We start from the raw sequence: 23,487 nt of genomic DNA on the forward strand, positions 1-23,487 counted from the left end.
CTTCTCGGTTTTCTTCAATGACTTACTAAGGATCTTCTTCACATTCGCCCATGCAGGGGAAGCCAGTTACACCAAAGCAAACGCAGGAAAGTGCCTTTCAAGCAGAGACCAGGAGGGACTTGTTTACACCGAGAGTGGTCGGAGAATGGAACAATGCGCCCAGCCCTGTTGCTGGAGCCGATTCTTGATGAGATCTTGGGCTCACTGGATGCTAATCTTTCTGTTGTTCTTGCAGGTCCTGCGCTGCTTTTGAGCCGACAGAGCTCGTTCTGGTCTGTCGGCACAGCCCAATTGCAAATGATCGGCTCCGCGTACAGAAGGAACGTGCGTTTGGTACAAGAGTGCATAAAGGCACCGGAAATACATTGGGAACAAATGACCGGTCGCTCAAGACCTCTGTGAAGTACAGGAGCGTGCAACAAGAACCGGGGACCTTTCGCGTGTTAGGCGAACGTGATAGCCGCTACACTACGGAAACCTGCAGGGACCACTGCTGGTGTCTCGCTTGCGTTTCGCGCTGAGAAAGGGAAGCGTCACTTTAGGCAGGGGGCGCTGGAGAGAGGAACAAAGGGCGCGATGAAACAAAATGCCGAAACCCGGGATCGAACCAGGGACCTTTAGATCTTCAGTCTAACGCTCTCCCAACTGAGCTATTTCGACAGTGCACAAAGCCCACAGCCACCTGCTCCAGCCTTCCTGTGTTGCGGCATGAGCGCACCAAGAGGAGCGGGAGAGTGTTGCAGGAACGTCACTCAGAAGGAAAGCCACCCAGCTGCGCCCTCTGAGCTCTGTCCAGCGCATCTTCCTCGCATGGACTCCTGCCTGCGACGGGCAGGAAACAATTAGCAAGAACAGAACAGCACCCCATGGGTGTCTCATGACCACACCTTAGGTTGTGACACATGCAGGTGTGAGGGGTTGCCGGGCTACTCTGGAGCAGAGCTTGGGCGGAGGGGGGGCGGGAAAGCAGACAAAGAGGTGACACCTCAAGGTCTGCACGATCACAGCTCTCCGCCGCCCCAGGCTTCCGCTCGATAAGCTACTGGACACACCCGCCCCTCCTCACACAGACCGTGGAAAAGCCCCCGAGTGGGAGGGCTCTCTCTTCCTCCCAGGAGCTCTTGGACGCACAGACAGAGCGCGGGGAGCCGCCGCCTGCAAACACGGCTCCAGGCAGGACTCCACTCCGCAGGAGCCGCAGAGCAGAGGAGATGGGGGCAGCTTAGCTCCTGTGCAGAGACCTGAGCTGTTGTTGCTGCGGACGCTGTCTTTTCTGTTCTCGGGGTAGGAGTGAATGTTGAGTTGCCCTTAGAAATGAAGCAGAGCACTTCAACGGCACGGGTGTGTGTGCGTGCGCCCTGGTGATTCTGGGAGACAGATCGAACCTGGGCTAAAAGAGAGGGGGCTTAGCCCTCTTCCATTTGCTAGTTCAGAGTTGTACAACCCATCTGTATCTGCTAGGCGGCGCAGTCGTCGTGCACAAAGAACGCTTTGAAAAGCGTCAAAAGCAAGTCATTCCGAGTTGGTCGTTTGTGTTTTCCGTTCAGACGCGAAATGCTGACATGATCTCTCGGCTCCTCGGTTGTCATTTCTGTTCCGTAAAGGAATCACAGCACGCGTCGCCTTCCAGCACGCTGGGTCGGGACACGATGCCGAGGATCGGCGAGTGTGGTGTCATCCTTGTTAGTATAGTGGCAAGTATCCCAGCCTGTCACGCGGGAGACCAGGGTTCGATTCCCTGACGGGGAGTAGAAAGCTTTTCTTTTACGTCCTTAGAGAAAGGACTGCCTTTCACTTCTCTGTTTTCTTTCACAGCGCCGTGCACCTTTTCATTGCTCTCGCTTTCAGAGCCTCCGCACGGCACACGACTCGACATCAGGAAGCACATTGAAGTGAAAGCAGGAAGCGCTGCGACATGCACTGTGCAGATCCCGCCACACTAAGAGGTGAGTGGGTCTGTTCGATGCACAAAGAACGCTTTGATAAGCGTCAAAGGCAAATCATTCCGAGTTGGTCGTTTGTGTTTTCTGTTCAGACGCGAAATGCTGAAATGATCTCTCGGCTCTTCGGTTGTCATTTCTGCTCCGTAAAGGAATCACAGCAGGCATCGGCTTCCAGCACGGTGGGTCGGGACACGATGCCGGGGGTCGGAGAGAGCGATGTCTTCCTCGTTAGTATAGTGGTGATTATCCCCACCTGTCACGCGGGAGACTGGGGTACATCAGGACGCGCATTGAAGTGAAAGCAGGATGCGCTGCGACATGCACTGTGCAGATCCCGCCACACTAAGAGGTGAGTGGGTCTGTTCGATCACTGCGCTAGGCGAATCCCCAATCCCCTTTTGTGCGTGCTGACAAAGGAAGCCGGTCTGTTTCCGCCCGGTTTCGAACCGGGGACCTTTCGCGTGTGAGGCGAACGTGATAACCACTACACTACGGAAACGGTGGCAATCCCTGCCCAGCGGCCCAGCGCTGAGCTTCGCCAATGCGATTCAGCTGCTTCCAGTGCCTTTATTGGAGTGCGCTGATGGACCGTGCTCTCTCTCCAGAGACCAGCACGCCTGTCATGGACGGAGCAGGAAAGGCGGCGCCACATTCTACAGCCCTCTCCACGCAATCGACGAAATCGGGCTACTGAAGTGGAGAAAATCGCCTCTCCAGAAAGTGCAAATATCATCTTGGAGAGTATAAATCCTATTGCCGAAGGTCAGCCCTGTCTACCAGAGTAACCCTCCCACCTCCTGCAGGGATGATCAGCTCGTCTCACACGCGAGAAGTCTTCGGTTGGAAACAAGCGCCCCCTCTTCTCGCGCGTTTTGCACGTTCGAGTGGTTTTAATGCGGCTCCTTCGTACACGGTGCTGATCTTTTGGAAAGCAGGAGGCAAAACTGACAGGTTCCCATACCGGGAGTCGAACCCGGGCCGCCTGGGTGAAAACCAGGAATCCTAACCGCTAGACCATATGGGAGCACACACCCCTGCTGTTCCGGGCATCATGCAAGCAAACTACATAAATATGAGAAAACGCGCAAGAGAGTTGTCACTCAGAGTGTCGAAGGGTCGATGTATACTGGGGCTCAGTTGAAATGCAACGTCAGGACTTTTCCGAATTAGGTCACACGAAGAGAGCACAGCCTTTTCCGCCCTGCCACGTGGGTATCGGTAACTCGCCGTGATCGTATAGTGGTCAGTACTTTGCGTTGTGGCCGCAACAACCCCGGTTCGAATCCGGGTCACGGCAGAATAGGGGCGTCTGCTTTTTCTACTTGCGCGAATGAAGGCAAAAAAAAGCCAATCGATGTGAACGAACGGCGCTTTACAGAGGAGTACTGCCTGACTGGATCGTTGATGAACGACAGAGGCCACTCTGACCTCTTCTCGGTTTTCTTCAATGACTTACTAAGGATCTTCTTCACATTCGCCCATGCAGGGGAAGCCAGTTACACCAAAGCAAACGCAGGAAAGTGCATTTCAAGCAGAGACCAGGAGGGACTTGTTTACACCGAGAGTGGTCGGAGAATGGAACAATGCGCCCAGCCCTGTTGCTGGAGCCGATTCTTGATGAGATCTTGGGCTCACTAAGAGGCCCCCGCTGGATGCTAATCTTTCTGTTGTTGTTGCAGGTCCTGCGCTGCTTTTGAGCCGACAGAGCTCGTCCTGGTCTGTCGGCACAGCCCAATTGCAAATGATCGGCTCCGCGTACAGAAGGAACGTGCGTTTGGTACAAGAGTGCATGAAGGCACCGGAAATACATTGGGAACAAATGACCGGTCGCTCAAGACCTCTGTGAAGTACAGGAGCGTGCAAAAAGAGGCTGTTTCTGCCCAGTCTCGAACCGGGGACCTTTCGCGTGTTAGGCGAACGTGATAGCCGCTACACTACGGAAACCTGCAGGGACCGCTGCTGGTGTCTCGCTTGCGTTTCGGGCCGAGAAAGGGAAGCGTCACTTTAGGCAGGGGGCACTGGAGAGAGGAACAAAGGGCGCGATGAAACAAAATACCGAAACCCATGATCAAACCAGGGACCTTTAGATCTTCAGTCGAACGCTCACCCAACGGAGTTATTTCGGCTTTGCGCATCGCCCCCAGCCACCTGCTCCAGCCTTCCTGTGTTGTGGCAGGAGCGCACCAAGAGGAGCGGGAGAGTGTTCACAGCGCTAGGTGAATCCCCAAAGAGTGCGTGCCAACAAACGAAACTGGCCTGTTTCCACCCGGTTTCAAACCAGGTATCTTTCACGTATGAAGCAAACGTGATAACCACTACGGAAACGGTGGGAAAACAAGCCCACCGTCAGTGAGTATTCAACTTCACTGCATTACTGCTTGAGAAATCAATTGTTATCCCAACCAGTTGATATCAATTTATTTCCTTAGGGTTATGTCCTTGTTTTGAGTATCTAATGTAGAAGTTGTAAACAAGTTCAATTACGAAACGGTCTAAATGAATGATATACCGAACGTATGTCCTCTTGATATGTGTAACTCTTTGTAACTGAATGAATTTATATCTTTTGTATTCTGATAACCCTTACGATAAGATCTGTTTGGTTTACATGCATATTCTATATATTAATAAATGTATCCTCGTGTATTAGTACCTGTGTATGCGTTGTTTGAGTTATATCGCATGGTTGGATTCTAAGACCAATAAAAGAATCAATTTTGTGATTTACTGCCACAACTAATAATTGTCCCAGTAAATGCACAACCCCCTACAGAACTGGTGCCTCGTGAGAGCACACTACAACAGTGTGTGATCTCCTGTCCCAGCCTGAGGAGCAGACAGCGAGCCTGTCTCTCAATAATAATAATCAAGTGGGGGATCTCCTGTCCCAGCCTGGGGAACACTGAGCCTATCTCTCAATACTAATAATACAGTGTGTGATTCCCTGCCCCAGCCAATGGAACAGACAGTGACCATGTCTCTCAATAATAATAATACAGTTTGTGACCTCCTGTCCCAGCTTGGGGGAAAGTGAGCCAGACTCTCAATAATAATAATACAGTGTGATCTACTGTCCCAGGCTGAGGAACAGTGAGTTTATCTGTCAATAATAATAATACAGTGTGATCTCCTGTCCCAGCCTGAGGAACAGTGAGCTTGTCTCAATAATAATAATACAGTGTGATCTCCTGTCCCAGCCTGAGGAACTGTGAGCCTGTCTCTCAATAATAATAATACAGTGTGTGATCTCCTGTCCCAGCCTCAGGAACAGACAGCGAACCTGTCTCTCAATAATAATCATAATACAGTGTGTGACCTCCTGTCCCAGCCTGAGGAACAGACAGTGAGCATGTCTCTCAACAATAATATGAATAAACTGTGTGACTTCCTGTCCCAGCCTGAGGAACAGACAGTGAGCCTGTCTCTCAATAATAATAATACAGTGTGTGATCTCCTGTCCCAGCCTGAGGAACAGACAGTGAGCATGTCTCTCAACAATAATATGAATAAACTGTGTGATCTCCTGTCCCAGCCTGAGGAACAGACAGTGAGCCTGTCTCTCAATAATAATAATACAGTGTGTGACTTCCTGTCCCAGCCTGAGGAACAGACAGTGAGCCTGTCTCTCAATAATAATAATACAGTGTGTGACCTCCTGTCCCAGCCTGAGGAACAGACAGTGAGCCCGTCTCTCAATAATAATAATACAGTGTGTGATCTCCTGTCCCAACCTGAGGAACACACAGGAGTGAGCCAGTCTCTCAATAATAATAAAGCAGATTATGATCTCCTGTAACAGCCTAAGGAACAGTCAGGAAAGAGCAGGTCTCTCGATAATAATAATACAGTGTGTGATCTCCTGTCCCAGCCTGAGGAACAGACAGTGAGCTTGTCTCTCAATAATAATAATTCAGTGTGTGACTTCCTGTCCCAGCCTGAGGAAAAGACAGTAAGCCTGTCTCTCAATAATAATAATACAGTGTGTCATCTCCTGTCCAAGCCTGAGGAACAGTGAGCTTGTCTCTCAAGAATAATAATACAGTGTGATCTCCTGTCCCAGCTTGAGGAACAGAGGGCCTGTCTCTCAATAATAATAATACAGTGTGTGATTTCCTGTCCCAGCCTGAGGAACAGACAGTGAACCTGTCTCTCAATAATAATAATACAGTGTGTGATCTCCTGTCCCAGCCTGAGGAACAGACAGTGAGCCTGTCTCTCAATAATAATAATACAGTGTGTGATTTCCTGTCCCAGCCTGAGGAACAGACAGTGAACCTGTCTCTCAATAATAATAATACAGTGTGTGATCTCCTGTCCCAGCCTGAGGAACAGACAGTGAACCTGTCTCTCAATAATAATAATCCAGTGTGGAATGTCCTGTCCCAGTCTGAGGAACAAACAGTGAGCCTGTCTCTCAATAATAATAATACAGTGCGTGATCTCCTGTACTAGCCTGAGGAACAGACAGCGAGCCTTTCTCTCAATAATAATAATACAGTGTGTGACCTCCTGTCCCAGACTGGGGAACAGTGAGCCAGACTCTCAATAATAATAATACAGTGTGATCTACTGTCCCAGCCTGAGGAACACAGAGGCTATCTCTCAATACTAATAATACAGTGTGTGATATCCTGCCCCAGCCTGAGGAACAGACAGTGAGCCTGTCTCTCAATAATAATAATACAGTGTGATCTACTGTCCCAGCCTGAGGAACAGACAGTGAGCCTGTATCTCAATAATAATAATACAGTGCGTGATCTCCTGTACTAGCCTGAGGAACAGACATCGAGCCTTTCTCTCACTAATAACAATACCTTGTGTGACCTCCTGTCCCAGACTGGGGAACAGTGAGCCAGACTCTCAATAATAATAATACAGTGTGATCTACTGTCCCAGCCTGAGGAACAGTGAGTTTATCTGTCAATAATAATAATACAGTGTGATCTTCTGTACCAACCTGAGGAACAGTGAGCTTGTCTCTCAATAATAATAATACAGTGTGATCTCCTGTCCCAGCCTGAGGAACAGAGGGCCTGTCTCTCAATAATAATAATACAGTGTGTGATCTCCTGTCCCAGTCTGAGGAACAAACAGTGAGCATGTCTCTCAATAATAATAGAACAGTGTGTGATCTCCAGTCCCAGCAAGAGGAACAGACAGTGAGTCTGTATCTCAATAATAATAATACAGTGTGTGATCTCCAGTCCCAGCCTGGGGAACACTGAGCCTGTCTCTCAATACTAATAATACAGTGTGTCATTTCCTGTCCCAGCTAGAGGAACAGACAGTGAGCATGTCTCTCAACAATAATATTAATAAACTGTGTGATCTCCTGTCCCAGTCTGAGCAACAGACAGTGAGCCTGTCTCTCAATAATAATAATACAGAGTGTGATCTCCTGTCCCAGCATAAGGAACAGAGTGAGCCTGTCTCTCAGTAATAATACAGTGTGTGATCTCCTGTCCCAGTCTGGGGAATTGAAAGTGAGCCTGTCTCTCAGTAATAATAATATAGTGTGTGATCCACTGTCCCAGCCTGAGGAACAGACAGTCAGCCCGTCTCTCAATAATAATAATACAGTGTGTGATCTCCTGTCCCAACCTGAGGAACAGACAGGAGTGAGCCAGTCTCTCAATAATAAGAGAGCAGATTATGATCTGCTGTCCCAGCCTAAGGAACAATCAGGTGTAGTGTGCTCTCTGAAGGCACCAGTTCTGTAGGGTTTGGGCATTTACTGGGACAATTATTAATTGTAGCTGTAAATCACAAAATTGATTCTTTTGATGGCTTTAGAATCCAACCATGCGATATAATTCAAACAACGCACACACTCAGGTACTAATACACGAGGATACATTTATTAATACATAGAATATGCATATAAACCTAACAGATCTTATCGAGAGGGTTATCAGAATACAAAAGGTATATATTCAGTCAGTTACCAAGAGTTACATATATCAAGAGAACATACGTTCGGTGTATCATTCATTTAGACCATTTCATAAAGTGAACTTGGTTACAACTTCTACATTAGATACTGAAAACAAGTACATAACTCTTAGGAATAAAATTGATATCAACTGGTTGGGGTAACAATTGAATTCTCGAGCTGTAATGCATTGAGTTGAATACTCATCCAATCTCTGGGGATTCAGATCTCCTGCGGGCTCAAAGAAACAGTTGCAGGCTTCTAAACTGTCCAATCCGTGCTCTCTGGCTCCGTGCCAGGCTGTGCTGTGCGGCTTGCGACAGTGCGCTGCTGATGCTCACTGACCGGCTAGTTAGTGTTGGCTTTAACTTGCAAAGTTTGCGCACAAGAGAAAAGATGACTGTGGGTCCCAGCAGGTCAGGAAGAGGACCAGTTCGTTCCTGATGAAGAGATAGTTCTGAATAGTGATTCACCTGTCCACAGTTCCGACCTGTTCACGAGGCTTGCTGCTGGTGCTAACCTCGGGTGGATCCTCTGGTTACTCTCTGGCAACCTCCGCTCTAGACTCTTAGAACAGAGTAAAGTTCTGGCACTCGGACACACTGGCCGTTCCGTGGTTGTCCGGGCTGAGTCTCAGGATGGTCAGGAGGCGCGCTGCGAGAATGTCCTGCCTTTGGGAGCCTTCTGTTCCTGGGCCGCCCTGCCCTGGAATTCTCCTTTGAATTCCCTTTAAAATTGTCCGAAATAGTCTCTCAGGCCCTCTGTGTTGCCTGTTTTTACCTGGAGGAACTTCAGCTCGTTCATTGGCAGAAAGTTCCATGGGCATCAGAGTCCCACGTGCGTTACTCGGCCCTACCGGTCCCTGATTGGTTGATCAAGGTGGGATATGAGTCACTTACTCCTGACACCTAGGAATGCAGTCCAGATGTCCATCTGGCACTCCCTAGACAGATAGGCGCCAATGGATGACCATTGATCATGATAGCCAGGCTTAGCTAAGTGCATCCCCATTTGGGAGCTGTCCCTTATCAAAAGAAAACATCTTTAAATCAGCCTGCATGAATAGTTTCTCTGTGGCTGCACCACAGAGATGAAGAGGGAGATGGGGCATCATTTGGGAAAGCACAGCAACACTTAATTCTGTCTTATTAATAAGCATTGCCATTACATATCCCCCCTTTTTGAAGGTCACGAGGTCCTGAGGCATTGTTGCCTCCAAAACAAAACAGAGTTAAGTGATGTCCCTTGTCATTAGAACATTAACCTTAAATGTCCACATTACTCCTCGAGAATTCATACCGGAACCAGCATTGGGAACAAACAGGATGAATAACATCTGGAGTATGTATAAACACGGTAGGAGACATCGTCTCATTCTAGGCATTACACATCAGGAAGTTCACTGTCAATATCTGATACCTCTGTAGGCAGAAATTTGGGAAGAAGTAACTTCCTTTCTTTTGACATGGTACCTTTGACTCATTCATGCTACCCGGAGTACATCTTGATGTAAGAGTACAGCATTCAGAGTACATCCAGTTATGATCCAGCTACCTGGCAGTAGTGTTACAATAACAACAGTTCCTGTTCCCAGCCCCCCGGTAAACCACGACACCTGTGTTGGGTATCTGCCAGGGTGGGTTGGAGGTTTGTTCCATTAAAGCAAACTAACTACCTGTACCTCTTCAGGGCTTACTGTTTCTTGGATTTCTATCCAATTCAATAGTGTGGCACCTGAAGGCATCCGCGACCTCAAGTTTGGTCTTATGTTGTCTGGTTCCAGACCGTACAGTGTTAAGTTACCAAGCTGTACTATGGCCTCCTTGGGAACTTGCAGGAGACTGTTGGTTAGTTAGCTGCATTGTGGTAGCTGTATCATGCCTGTCACAAGTCATGGTGACAGTTAAATGTGGTGTGCTGACCAGCCATTTACTTCCCACCTGCTCTTCATGGGGTTCATTAACCTCCCTCTGCCCATTAGTAGCTTTACACCCTTCATTGGTGAATCATTTAGACACAGCCAATGGATAGCTTTGGTAGCTATACCCATCTCAAGATTTGGAACCGAATTCAATCTTGGATTGCCTTCTAGGTGAGCTATGAGCGATGGGGAGGTTAATGTCACATACTCCTCTACTGAGTGGAATCAAGTGGGTTGGGAATTGTGCCATGGCTAGACTGGCTACAGTGGCACTAATCTCCCTTAACAGGTCTTGTGTCAACATTCTGGCCAGTTGCACACAAGCATAAACCCACTGTATAACACCAACAATCATGTCCACTGGTTGGGGAATAAGGTTTAACCCTGTTGCATAGGCAGTTGCCTGTAGGGTTTTCCCTAAGCTTTCCAACTTTTGCTGCTGTTAATACCGTCTGTCACTACCCTCGGGCATCTCTGACACCTGCCTTCTTGGGGCAGTCAGGGTGAGAGTGCCAGTAGCAAACAAACCTACCAGAAATAGCAAATACACAACAGTGGTGGCAGCAATCAGTCCTCCCAAAAGTCTTTTAGGGTGGCTAATCCCAGTCATCTCCTTCTGAGTGACTGTCACCTTTCTAAGCTGGCGCAGCATGTACATGGTGTCTTTCTCAGTATGCCGTGTGGCATCCTGGACACCAACATCCTGGAAATCTGGGGGGATCTGACGCAGCTGCTGATGCTGCTCCTCCATTTCCAGGGCATCTGCTTTTTCGATTTGTTCATTGTTCATGCCTGTGCTCTAGGAACCCTGCAGGGGGCAGTGCAGCTGTGGAGCATGCCTGACCCTCGGCTGAGTGGTCATCTGGAGCACCTGAGTGATCTGGGATTGTTACCTCATTCTCACTGTTCAAGTAAACCCTGCACACTTCCTGATTGAGGAATCCCTCTATCGGCATGTTTACAATCGTTCGCTGGGTGTGGGTGTAGGACACCTGCTCGCTCCCCCCTTCCCTAGCTAGGGGTTCAGGAAGCTTCCCCAGCACTGGGATAGCTAGTTCACTGTCTTTGAACTTACTATCACCCACCAGGCCCATGTCAGTGCAGGCGGGGATTCTGACACCCCTCTTTGCGATGTCCTGCACTGGCAGGCGGGTGGCTTGACCATCCAGCTCCAATCTGGCTGAACCACTGTTGGTCAGACTCAGACTGACAGACTGAGCTGGTGGCTGTAAGAAAACCGGCTCGGCTTTCATTCCCTGTCCCTTCCGGGGGACTGGGTGTGTTGGAAACCCTGCCGTTGAGGCAGGAACAATCAGGTCAATCTCACTCACTACCTGGTAGTTGTGAGAAATAATGTTACCTGACTGCAGGTTCCCTGGGTCACAGCAGAGGGAATCGGCATCTGGGATCAGGTGTGTCCACAGCGCAGTAGTCTCAGCGTCCAGCTGGACCTCCTCTCTAACCTGTGAATGTTGCACCAGGGGCACCTGGCGGTGGCCCTGTGACAGCTGCTCAAGCACATCCTCACTAATAGAGGACCTCTCAGGGCTAAGGGTGAGGGCTACATCACCAACCTGCTCTCCTGCCATCTGGATCCCTTCCACCACTGCACGGTGGTGGTCCTGACCCCTCTTGGGTGCCAGGGTGCACAGGGAAAGCTCCTTTTCATCGCCAGGTGGGGAGATCTGCTCCTCTTTAGGGATGTAAAAGGGGTGTGCTTTACCTGGTGGATCAGGCGGCTGCTTGGAGCACCGCTCCTGTGGCATGGAGGCTGTTGTGACCTCAGCCGGGACATGACTTCCCTGTATATCCGGGGAACAAGAAAATATTTTTATTTCTTGTCCAGAGGGAACAGAAGGAATCTCCACAAAGGCTTCTGTGTTCAGTGGGCACTGTGTGAGCACAGTCTGCCTCTTGGCCCCCCTTTCCTTCTGTACAAAAGGCTTAGGAGCCTTGACCTGTTTCCACACCTTGCCTTTCTGGTGATCCACCAAAGGTTCATCTCTGAGTCGCATGCCCTTTTCTTTTTCTACCCGTTTGAGCTTGCTGTATGACATCAAACACCTTTCAACCTCAGTGTCAATCAATGTCTCACTGTGTAAGACATCTCCCATGGCAGCCTTGAGGTAAAAGCTTCCTGCTTTTCCTCTCTGTTTTACTGCCTGCTCTGTGACTTCAGGGGTGGAGTAAGCTCTCGCTTGCGAGTGGCTGACCTCATCCAGGCAGGAACCCTTCCGCTCAATCAGATAGACTGAGGGGGGGAGAGGGGGCGGGTCTCCGCCTCCTCCAGTGGAGAGTATCAGCTCATTCACGCTTCTGGCAGCCTTGGGGAGCGGTTGTCTCTGTCCTAATAAAACTTGTTCAAGCCTGGCCAGGCGGGCGGCTACTGAATCCTTTTGTTCAGCTTTATCTAGCCCTTTCCCTTCCCCGGTGTTCTCATGGCACTTAGGACGCTGGGTGCGGTCCTGTGTACCTGCTTTGGAACGGGGCTTAGCCAGCTCAGGAGCCTGTGCTCCTTCGAGCAGGGGGGAATTAACCCTGCTGGCTCTGACGGCGAACACAGTCGCTTTAGCACCTTTTTGCTCAAAGCGACTTTGGACATCATACTCCCAGGCTTTCTGCACTAATCTCTTAATATCGGTCATTTTCATGGTCTGTGCATCTGTATGCATTAAGATCATCTTTCTGACTGACGGGTGGAGATTCGCAATGAATAAACCCTTGAAATGTGTGTTCTCTTCGCAACCCTCATCATTTGCCCTGCAAAATAAGTTCGTCTAAGTCTCTCCTAATATTCGCGAGGGGACTATGCTCTCTCGTGCTTAATGTTAAGGGCGGCGGCTATCGCGGCAGTCGGGTCAATAAACGCACTGTATTCTCGGATAAGTGCTTGACACAGCTCTTCAAAGTCATCACAGACGTTCTTCATCTGCCTAGCCATCCACTCATGTACAGCTCTGCTGCTAGTTTTCCTGACCAGAAACACTTTCTCCTGTTCTGTGGCGTTTGGCAGGTACTGCAGGGTATACCTGAGGTCTTGAATATAACTCTCGATATTATTCTCTGACACTGCAGGTCAAATCTCTCCATGTCCTTCGCTAGCTCTCTCAGAGAATGGAGGTTTATTCTCCTAGCTTCTCCGCTGACGGAGATATGACGGAGATCGTGGTCAGACCTGTCGCTGCTAGAGAGAGTGCTTAATAGCGACTCGAATTCAGACCTTTTAGCAACCATCGTTAAACTTAAAGAGTATTACTTTTAAGTACGAAATCACAGTTCTACCACAGAAAACCACAAGATCAAGTATGCAATCAACCCGGTAGATCGCAAAAGATCACAAAACAATCAAGCACTGCTTAAAGAGCAAGGGGAACTTTTTTCCTTTCGGCTTTCAGCACACTGTATTGTCGCGTATGAAACCCGCGGCATTTTATATTGAATTATTCCGCTTGGTTGACTCATTTTAGTCTTACCATAGCCCAGGTATGACTGAAATGAGTCCAGGGATGCCAATAAATGTAGTGTGCTCTCTGAAGGCACCAGTTCTGTAGGGTTTGGGCATGTACGGGGACATTTATTAATTGTAGCCGTAAATCACAAAATGATTCTTTTGATGGCCTTAGAATCCAACCATGCGATATAACTCAAACAACGCACACACCCACGGGTACTAATACACGAGGATACATTTATTAATACATAAAATATGCATATAAACCTAACAGATCTTATCGAGAGGGTTATCAGAATACAAAAGGTATATATACAATCAGTTACAAAGAGTTACATATGTCAAGAGGACATACGTTCAGTATATCATTCATTTAGATCGTTTCATAAAGTGAACTTGGTTACAACTTCTACATTAGATACTGAAAACAAGTACATAACTCTTAGGAATTAAATTGATATCAACTGGTTGGGATAACAATTGAATTCTCAAGCTGTAATGCATTGAAGTTGAATACTCATCCAATCTCTGGGGATTCAGATCTCCTGCGGGCTCTCTGGCTCCGTGCCAGGCTGTGCTGTGCTGCCGATGATCACTGACCGGCTAGTTAGTGTTGGCTTTAACTAGCAAAGTTTGTGCACAGGAGAAAAGATGACTGTGGGTCCCAGCAAGTCAGGAAGAGGACCGGTTCATTCCTGATGAAGCGCTAGTTCTGAATAGTGATTCAGCTGTCCACAGTTCCGACCTGTTCACAAGGCTTGCTGCTGGTGCTTACCTCAGGTGGATCCTCTGGTTACTCTCTGGCAACCTCCGCTCTAGACTCTTAGAACAAAAGAAAGTTCTGGCACTCGGACACACTGGCCGTTCCGTGGTTGTCCGGGCTGAGTCTTAGGATGGTCAGGAGGCGCGCTGCGAGAATGTCCTGCCCTTGGGAGCCTTTTGGTCCTGGGCCGTCCTGCCCTGGAATTCTCCTTTGAATTCCCTTTAGAAAAGTCCAGGAAATAGTCTCTCAGGCCCTCTGTGTTGCCTATTTTTACCTGGAGGAACTTCAGCTCGTTCATTGGCTGAAAGTTCCATGGGCATCAGAGTCCCACGTGGGTTACTCGGCCCTACCAGTCCCTGATTGGTTGATCAAGTTGAGATGTGAGTCACTTACTCCTGACACACACTTACTCCTGACACACAGGAATGCAGTCCAGATGTCCATCTGGCACACCCCAGACAGATAGGCGCCAATGGATGACCATTGATCATGATAGCTAAGCTTAGCTAAGTGCATCCCCATTTGGGAGCTGTCCCTTATCAAAAGAAAACATCTTTAAATGAGCCTGCATGAATAGTTTCTCTGTGGCTGCACCACAGAGATGAACAGAGAGATGGGGCCTCATTAGAAAAAGCACAGCAACATTTAATTCTGTCTTATTAACAACCATTGCAGCTTCAAGTGAAAGGCTGAAGTGAAATAGAGCGGGGACGAAGGCAGTGAAGAGAGAGAACGTGGGAAGAAGAGAAAAACGCAAGGGAAAAAAAGCAGCGTCGTAAAAGAGGTGACGGAGCTGTCCTCTCTATAAGAAGGGTGCCAGCGAGCCTTGCGCTGGCTTACGGCCACACCCCCTTGAGCACGCCTGATCTTGTCTGATTTCGGAAGCTAAACAGGGATGGGCCTGGTTAGTACTTGGATGGGAGACCGCCTGGAAATACCAGGTGCTGTAAGCTTTTAAGCACAGGAGGCGCCCTATCCCCGCTCGCTCACTCATTCCCCTGTTCACACGAGCAGTGCGGCTTTTCCGTCTGTTTATTTGTCAGCTTTGGCGAGACACGGGTGCTTGTGTATTAGCGTGAGCGTTTTTTATTCTGATCATGAACAGTTTTACAAGTCCGCAAAGGATCGAGGAAAGGTTTATCGCCAGCTGAAAAGAGACACAGCGCTTCGGCTGTGGAGACTTGTTCGGCTGGCGTTCGGGGAGTCGCGTTTTTCAGAATTGTATTGAGATCGTTTTCCACAGAGCTCAGATGTCAAAGCAAAGCAGCAGCTCTCCACAGCGATCCTCTATAGCGCCCTTTCTCCCGCAGCTCCGTCCTCATTGGAAGGAAGCAAGAGTGAAAGGCTGAAGTGAAATAGAGCAGGGACGAAGGCAGTGAAGAGAGAGAACGTGGGAAGAAGAGAAAAACGCAAGGGAAAAAAAGCAGCGTCGTAAAAGAGGTGACGGAGCTGTCCTCTCTATAAGAAGGGTGCCAGCGAGCCTTGCGCTGGCTTACGGCCACACCCCCTTGAGCACGCCTGATCTTGTCTGATCTGGGAAGCTAAACAGGGATGGGCCTGGTTAGTACTTGGATGGGAGACCGCCTGGGAATACCAGGTGCTGTAAGCCTTTAATTGCAGGAGGCACCCTATCTTCGCTCACTCGCTCATTCTCCTTTTCACACGTGCAGTGCGGCTTTTTGGCTTTTTATTTGTCAGCTTTGGTGAGACACAGGTGCTTGTGTATTAGCATGAGCGTTTTTTATTCTCATCATGAACCTTATATACTGTATCTCTACATCCCATAACCTTTAACGGCAGGTGCCTGGGTGTGGACATGTTGTGATGTAATATTTAATTTAAAAGTAAACATTTTAGTAAAGTCTGTTATATTGTTAAAATCTATAAGCGTTATAAATATCAATTTTTGCTCGTGCTTATAATTTATCACTGCTAAATGTGTCTTATTCAATTATTTAAACACTTTTATGACCTATCCACTAAAATATAAAGACCTGCCCTACAACGCTCTTCTCAAAAGATAAAATAAGTTTTACATTTTTTGATTCAATGTAATTTATTTTCTAGAGAAACACACATCATTTGAGGCTTGGGTTGCATGTTAATATTTTTAAGGTTTAAAGACTTTACGTTCACGGTACGTGGAAAATCATTTCAAACTTTTGAAAAGTTGTTGAGAATTTGTCATTGAAATAAGCTTACATATTTTAATTCAACGTGATTACTTTTCACTCTCGATAAAACACGTGTGATTTTGGGGCGGGGGGATATGGTGGGGTGTTCTAAAACATCACAACCATTTGAAAAATGTCTTGAGCTATGTAGGCATGGTTACAAATTTGGAGTTTATGCTTAAATTAGCCGACTTGCCGGTTTTGAAGTGTGACACCTGAGCTGTCAGGCCCCGATTTTGACTGCTGCGAAGATGGCTTCTTTGAGTAGTGAATCATCGGATTCCTCTGCTTTGCAAACTGAAGAAGTAGGTTGCTAAAATATTTTTTCTGATAGTAGAATTGTCGTTTCAATCTGCGTTTAGCGTATTTCGTTTTCAACACTTTGTCTTCTTTTTAGCAAAAGCTGACCCAGCACTCAGTGGTGTGTGACAGTGGCTGTCATGTGAACTCTGATGGTGATTCAGGTGTTGGGGGTCTGTCAACGACTGATGAAGAGTTGCTACAAATGGTAAATATTAAACCACAACAAGTTCGAAGCAAACGAAGAACTCTAACACAAAAGAGGCATTACAATTTAAATATTTTAGGTAAAAAGCATGCCTATTTATTTTGTTAAGCCTTCCTTTTCTTTTTTCGTTTAATAGAATAACGAAGAGGTCAACGCATAAATCTTCAAACTACCATCAAGCTTGAATGTTTCGTGTCTGTTCATGTGTGTTCGCCAAAATGTGATTAATGATGATGTTCAACCTAGTTTAGCTAACGATGGCTCTAATGAGCCCGATGCTATGGATCAGATTGTAAAGTCGGTGGTATTTTGCACCTTCAACCATTGTTTAAAGGGGGTTGTGGTTGATGAATGCGCGGCCTGTTTGATTAATCATCCAGGTCAACGGGGTCACACATGCCTGGTTGTCGGGTGCGCGGATGGGTACTGTGGTGTCTCCGGGGGAAAGTTTATGTAAATGAAAGTAGTACTCACACCACACTTTTCTTTCCTGAGTTTCGTGGCGTTTCTTCCTCCAACTATCTTCCAAATACAGTCCGTAATCCGTTTCCTTAATCCTGATCCGATCCGAGTTCCAAAAGTCCGTAATAAAGCCAATCCGCGATGTATCCTTATCCAGTGTCCGTAATCCAAAAACCATAAACCTTTTCTCCTTTCAGTAGTCCGTTATTCTTTAGCCCGATCTTTAACATACACCTCTTTCCTCTCTTTTCCTCCAAACCGCATTCACCTTATCGGCTTCCGCCCTGTTCACTGCCTCCAGGGCACTTATATTTCGGTTCCTGATGCGGCTCAGCTGTGTCTCATTGTTTCTCAGGGTAGACCCTTTCCATTTACCGGTCAGCTGATTCTTTTTGGCAGCCATTTTGCTAAGGTCCATATCTAGTATTTTAAGTAGGTCATTCTGAAAATACCTGTTATGAATGACCCTTCCCCTGGTCATGTTACAGTACAAAGATGTGTTGTTTGCCGCATTAGAAATTTATAAGCGTCTCAGTTTAGCCCGAATTTTATCGGCTGTTCTGTACATCGCCAGTGGCCTGGGTGCCTATACTTTTACAGATGATACTGAGCGGAGTATAAAGCACTTGCTGAGAAAAATAATTGACGACCGCTCGCCATATGAGTATGTACGCTCCTTACTTGTAAAGGTAGATGGAAAAATACTACACGTGACTTTTGGTGCGTTGCAAAACTTATTTTATACTTATTTATACATATTTTTACAGAAAAGAAAAAAGATCTATGTAAAACCAGGGCTGTGAAATACTCGCAATGTGAATAGAGCTTTCACTCTGTTTTATAGACACAGGTGTGCCATCGTGAGAAGAATGAAAAATTTCGAATGTATACGTAAGAATTCTTACAAAAAGTGCTTTACACTCTTCTTTCTGCAAAGCTTGAAATGAAAATCAATTAACTGAATACTAATGTCCTTGAATTTGTTAAAGAGATAGATGTGCATGTAAAGAACATGAGTGAAATTACTGCGATTCTGATGTTTTCAGATCAGAAACTGAAGCCTGGCGGATTCAGCGGTGTGTATTCCAAAATACAACGTATTTTACATAGAACCTGTGGTAACACCGTCCCTCTGATCACTCAGGCTAATTTATTTGCTCTGTTAGGGTCGCCCAGTTCGGTGTTCACGGCTATAGAAATGGCGAGAGAAAGGGCGTTATGAATGCTTTTTCAGATGCTGCTGAGTTTCTGAACAATGTTGGGGCGATAGCTACAACTAATTTTCTGCACCAACATTTAATTGGCGATTGCAAGCAGTAGTCTGTAATGTGTGTGAAAAGTTTAAAAGTGTATACTGGGATGTTTCTGTAATTTAAAACCTACTGATGAAATAAAGTGGTTCACATTTCACATGCTATTTGTCCTGCGAGTTCTTTCTGTGACACTTTACTCAGTCAGTCAGTCAGTCAGTGTGTGTGTGTGTGTGTGTGTGTGTGTGTGTGTGTGTGTGTGTGCTCACATCCCGGAAACTCGCGGCCCTCACCAGACTTCCCACACCGCCGATTCCCTAGGGTTATAATAGATTGCATTCAAACCTGCAGCAGACATTATCACCTTCCATCCCTCATCGCTAATACGCGCTTTCACACACTTATTTATAAATCGAAGGGGATGCGGTGGTGGGCATTTGGACCCTGAGGCCTGGGGCTGCTCAGGGTGGAAGGCGGGACAACAACACTCATTATGACACACCATTGGCTCTGGAGGGGGCGGGACATCCACCCATAACATTGCACCATTGGCCGATAAGGGGGCAGGACATCTGCCCATGGCGGCCTCCCATTGGCTGAAAAAGGGGGCGTGGTACCTGTCAAAATGATTGATGAAAGGTGTCGCTTTATTCTACTCCCGGGCCAAAAACAGCCCTCGGATCATCAACTCAATCAGGAACTCCCAGTCTCACAACTGCATTCCCTGGTGCTTCCCTACCACCCTAACCCAATTTCTATCCCCAGGACCATCATTAACAATGACTACATTTTACAGGACGATCCCTCCATTGGTACTCTTTTTTCCGACCGCCCAATCATCTCTTATCGCTGACCACCACATAAGCTTCTTGTTCACAGCTCCCTCGCACTCAGCACCTTCCCCTGCAATAGCACTCGCTGCATCACTTGCAAATACATATCTACCGACATTCAGGGCATCACAGGACAATTCCAGATATCCCTGACAACATCCTCTATCTCATTTACTGTATCTCTTGCAAAAAATGCCCAGCTATCTACATTTGGGAAACCGAAAGGAGACCAGGAGAACACTTCAGAGAACATATTAGGGCTGGGAAGGTTAAAGATTTCTCCAAGCCCATAGTTTTTCTTTTCACCTCAAATAGCCAGGATCTCTCAATGACTGATTTATTTTAAAATAATCTTCTCTATTCTCTTGCAGGTTTTGACTTCACACCTTTCTTCACCTCTCTCCATTTAGCACTTCCTGAGTGGCCTCTCTGCTGCTCCTGCCTCCTCCCCTCTCCCAGCTTTTGTTCTTCTGTGCCATTTAATCTTTGTAATCTGCCCCGTCTTTCTCACACCTGAAGAAGGCTTCACAGCCGAAACATTGAGTTTTCTCTCTTCTCTTTTCAGTATGGAATAAACCTATTACTTGTTCCTTTGCAGACTACACATGCTGACATAGTGTAGTTCAGGTGGGTAGCTGCTTCAATATACATTTGTAAATTTCACCTCTGACGGCCACGACCACTCTAATCTCTCCGTCTGTGTTCTCAAAGACGGTTTTCCAAACTCATACATCAGAAAGACCACCGAAACTAAAATTATTCTGCAGCTAGGATCACACCTTCTCCCTTCCCTTAACGACAGACTACTGTTCTTTTAAACTTTCTCCATTCATTGGAAGTTTCATTTCACACCTCTCTGCACCCATTCTGACTTCACACCTCTTGATTGGCCTCTCTTTCTGTCCCCTGCTCCCGCCTCTCACTCCTCCTCCCTCCCAACCTTTGTTCTCCCGCTACTTTACCTTTGCCCACTGCCCTGTCTCTCTCACACCTGAAGAAGGCTCCACGGCCGAAACGTTGTGTTCTCTTTCTTCTTTTTTTCAGCATGGAATAAACCTATTACTTGTTCCTTTACATTTGTAAATGTCAATTTAAAACTGTAAAAATAGTAGGATTGTAACTCCACTTTAAAACGTGGCAAGAAATAGACACATGGCAGGCTACACCCTGGAAAGGACACCAGTCCATCCCAGGGCAAAGATATAAAAAATAAACATATAGGCAGCACATATCAAGCCTTACAAGAAATCATTAACAGCCTCAACACACACCACCGGTCCATTAAACTCAAATACACCAAGCATGGTAGCCTGATAGACTTCCTAGACACCACCACATACAAGGTTTCTTCCTTCAACAACACAGACAAACTGGACATCAAGGTATTTTTTAAAGACACATTCACACGGCTTACTGCACAAGGATAGCTTCCACCCAAAACATACTTTAAAAGGACTGGTAAAATCACAACTCCTACACTTCCACAAAATCTGTACACAACAAGACTTTGAGGAAGCCAAATACACACTCTTCCAAGCTTTATGCCAGAGAAGATACACACAAAGTTTCCTCAAAAATGTGGCACAAACATTTCTAAATAGAAAAACTCCAGATGACAGAAAAATACCCCTCAACACATCATATTCTCAACTCAGCATAAAAACCAACCAAAAACCATGATATTAGAAAACACAAACATACGAAGGGAGCACAAAATCATATCTGCACACAGAAAAAAACAAAAACCTTCAGCATTAATTAGTCCAAAGCAAGCTAAAACCTGTACACAACAGATCATATACACCAAGAGCCAAACATTTATTAACAGAAAACAACGATCCAAAACAAAGAAACTAAAGAAATCTTCCAGTTGCAAAGGGCACTCTCAGAAAACATCAATAACGCCATCTACAGCATCTAGTGCAAAAAGTGCGGGGTGACCTATGTGGGGGGGAACGGGTAACTCCATCCGAACCCAGCTGACACAACACAGGTACATCAGGAACCACGGGACTGGAAAGCAACCCCAACTGGACAGAGATAGAAAGAAAGAAAAAGGAAAGGGAGTGGATCAAAAGACTTTATACTATCTTTACACAAGACCTGAACATCAGAAAAACCGGGAGGGTTTTAGTCGTTGGAAGGAGAGTGCTCTCCTTGTCCCAGATGGTCCCCTCTCGGATAAAATCTGGGAGAAGGAGCTTTGTTCCCCTCTCCTAACTAGCCAGATCCTACAGGGACTGGAACTCTTCACCATACTAACACGCAACAAACAGAAGAATAACTGAAACCAATCAGCTATGGAAACTCGCACAGCTTGCACAGTCCTACTAGGGAGGAAAACAAAAGACCCTGATTGCCTATTGAGATGTTAATGGTCCATGCATAATCCCCACCAGGGTAAGCAGAAACCCATTCACCAACTGAAACTGCACCTACTCATACAGAAACGTACAGAAGGAACACAGACCATAGGATACAATCTAGCCCCCTAGGAGGAACTACAACACACTGCCCCTTACAAAACAGGATAAAAACAGGCCAGCATGGACACAGTGTTCCAGAACAATGCCTGAAGAAGACCCAGGCAGAAACATAGCGACACACAGAAAGGCAAGATTGTCTTCCTATGGAGCCACAGATTCTACAGAGGTAAAGCTGCCTAACAGTGGAAACCTAACGGTGTCAACGAAGCTTTAGGCATTTAAATGGTAAGTATGGATCAATCCAAAGTTGACAACGCACGCAACCGTACGGTCACCCTCCACACTGCCTACACAACAAACATGTCAAACAGACAGGATACCTTCCAACAAGGAACCAGGATCATCTACAAAATGATCCAAACAGTCCACCATTTACAAAACACAGCAGTTTTATTGGACAGGAGAACCGAGCACCCGCCAGCCTACGACGGAAGACAGAGGAATTCATAAAACCTTCCAAGCCACCCAAACTCACATATTTGAAGCTGGTAAGCAATGCCAAAAATTGGCTTCACACCACACTGCAGATCCTCGAAGAGCATTACGAAGAAAATCTGTCATACAACTAGAGGATCTTGAGCTTCCCCACTGGGAGGAAGCTTTCACACTTGCTTCCAACTGATCAAAGAAACATTATGGGAGGAAATTGCAGAACACCACCTTTGGACCCTACAGTACACAAGCTATCAATACTGGGTTAGGGAAGGACACTCTGGCAGATCAAATTATCACAGCAGTTTTTAAATTCTACAACGACTTCTACTGGAAAGACTGCGAACAAGACCAAGTAAGAGTTGAGTTGTTTTATAAAGTCATTATTTTAGAGCAAGGTATAATTCTGATAAAAATACAATAAACAATATGGTGAAGCTATTGGAGAGAAAATTAAGGCTCGGTTAAGAAACTGAAACAGTCTTGACTTGTTCCTTTACACAAAAGTTATTTATTTTCAAAAGAGACCCATGAGGATTCCTCTGGTGTGCAAGACCTGCCTGAAGACATTTGACCAGTTTCCTCTTCACCTAAAGAGGGTGTGTATGAAATGAGCCTCAGCAGAGGAGATCAGCAAGTTCCTTCTCCAGGCCAGGAAGGACCTGTTGAATCACCTGAGGAATGGGCAGGTCGGGGATTGCAAGAGCATAGGGCTCATGTGTGGTGAGAATGTGAGACTGGCGGAGTCCATGGACTGTTTTATGTGGAATCCTGAAGACACATCAGCAAGGTAAGATATTTATAATTTATAAGGCTTCTTCTGTTTCATTTCTAACCTTTACCTTTATGTAAGGGTATGTTAAAATGATATACCAGTGGTCCAGAAGCCCTGAGCAAGAGGCTGCTGTCCAGGAGGAAGAGATGCCAGAGACATGTGAGTTCTGGAGAACTTTCTATTTTTTCCAAATGTATATTTTGTTTTATACTTGTATTCTAGTTTGTCTTAGAAGTAAAAATGTTTAAATGTGTATTTTGTATTCCTACTGTCCCCCCAGTTCTTAAAAGCCATCAGCAGGCTCTCAGGAAGACGGTGACCCAGGCTGGACTGGACAGAACGCACTCCCTGGATGCTCCTCACCTGGCTGGGTTTAAACAGGACCTTACCAAGGATCTTGGAGTGGCAGATTGCTCTCAGGAGGTATTTATTTTTAAAGGCATTTAAAATTGAGCAGTGATATTTCCATAGCACATGTTTTTACTCCTTAGCTTAAAATTCACCCATGTGAAATCTCAGCCATAAACATAGTGACTCTACATTTGTCAGGTAGAAAA

General features: G+C 46.6%; 3 non-coding genes and 2 pseudogenes across 3 annotated transcripts; 3 read left to right on the plus strand and 2 right to left on the minus strand.

The window, feature by feature from the left end:
- Nucleotides 1-2,369: 2,369 nt before the first annotated feature.
- trnav-cac (transfer RNA valine (anticodon CAC)) lies at nt 2,370-2,442 on the minus strand. The gene has a single exon. It is a non-coding gene; the product is annotated as a tRNA-Val (tRNA).
- Nucleotides 2,443-2,895: 453 nt separating this feature from the next.
- Nucleotides 2,896-2,967, minus strand: trnae-uuc (transfer RNA glutamic acid (anticodon UUC)). The gene has a single exon. It is a non-coding gene; the product is annotated as a tRNA-Glu (tRNA).
- Nucleotides 2,968-3,168: 201 nt separating this feature from the next.
- Nucleotides 3,169-3,240, plus strand: trnah-gug (transfer RNA histidin (anticodon GUG)). The gene has a single exon. It is a non-coding gene; the product is annotated as a tRNA-His (tRNA).
- An 11,604-nt stretch (nt 3,241-14,844) lies between these two features.
- Nucleotides 14,845-14,963, plus strand: LOC148812031 (5S ribosomal RNA; annotated as a pseudogene).
- A 537-nt stretch (nt 14,964-15,500) lies between these two features.
- LOC148812032 (5S ribosomal RNA) lies at nt 15,501-15,619 on the plus strand (annotated as a pseudogene).
- The last annotated feature ends 7,868 nt before the right edge of the window (nt 15,620-23,487 follow it).

This window comes from Atractosteus spatula (assembly GCF_055471065.1).
Source record: "Atractosteus spatula isolate fAtrSpa1 chromosome 10 unlocalized genomic scaffold, fAtrSpa1.hap1 SUPER_10_unloc_5, whole genome shotgun sequence".
Taxonomy (NCBI): Eukaryota; Metazoa; Chordata; class Actinopteri; order Semionotiformes; family Lepisosteidae; genus Atractosteus; species Atractosteus spatula.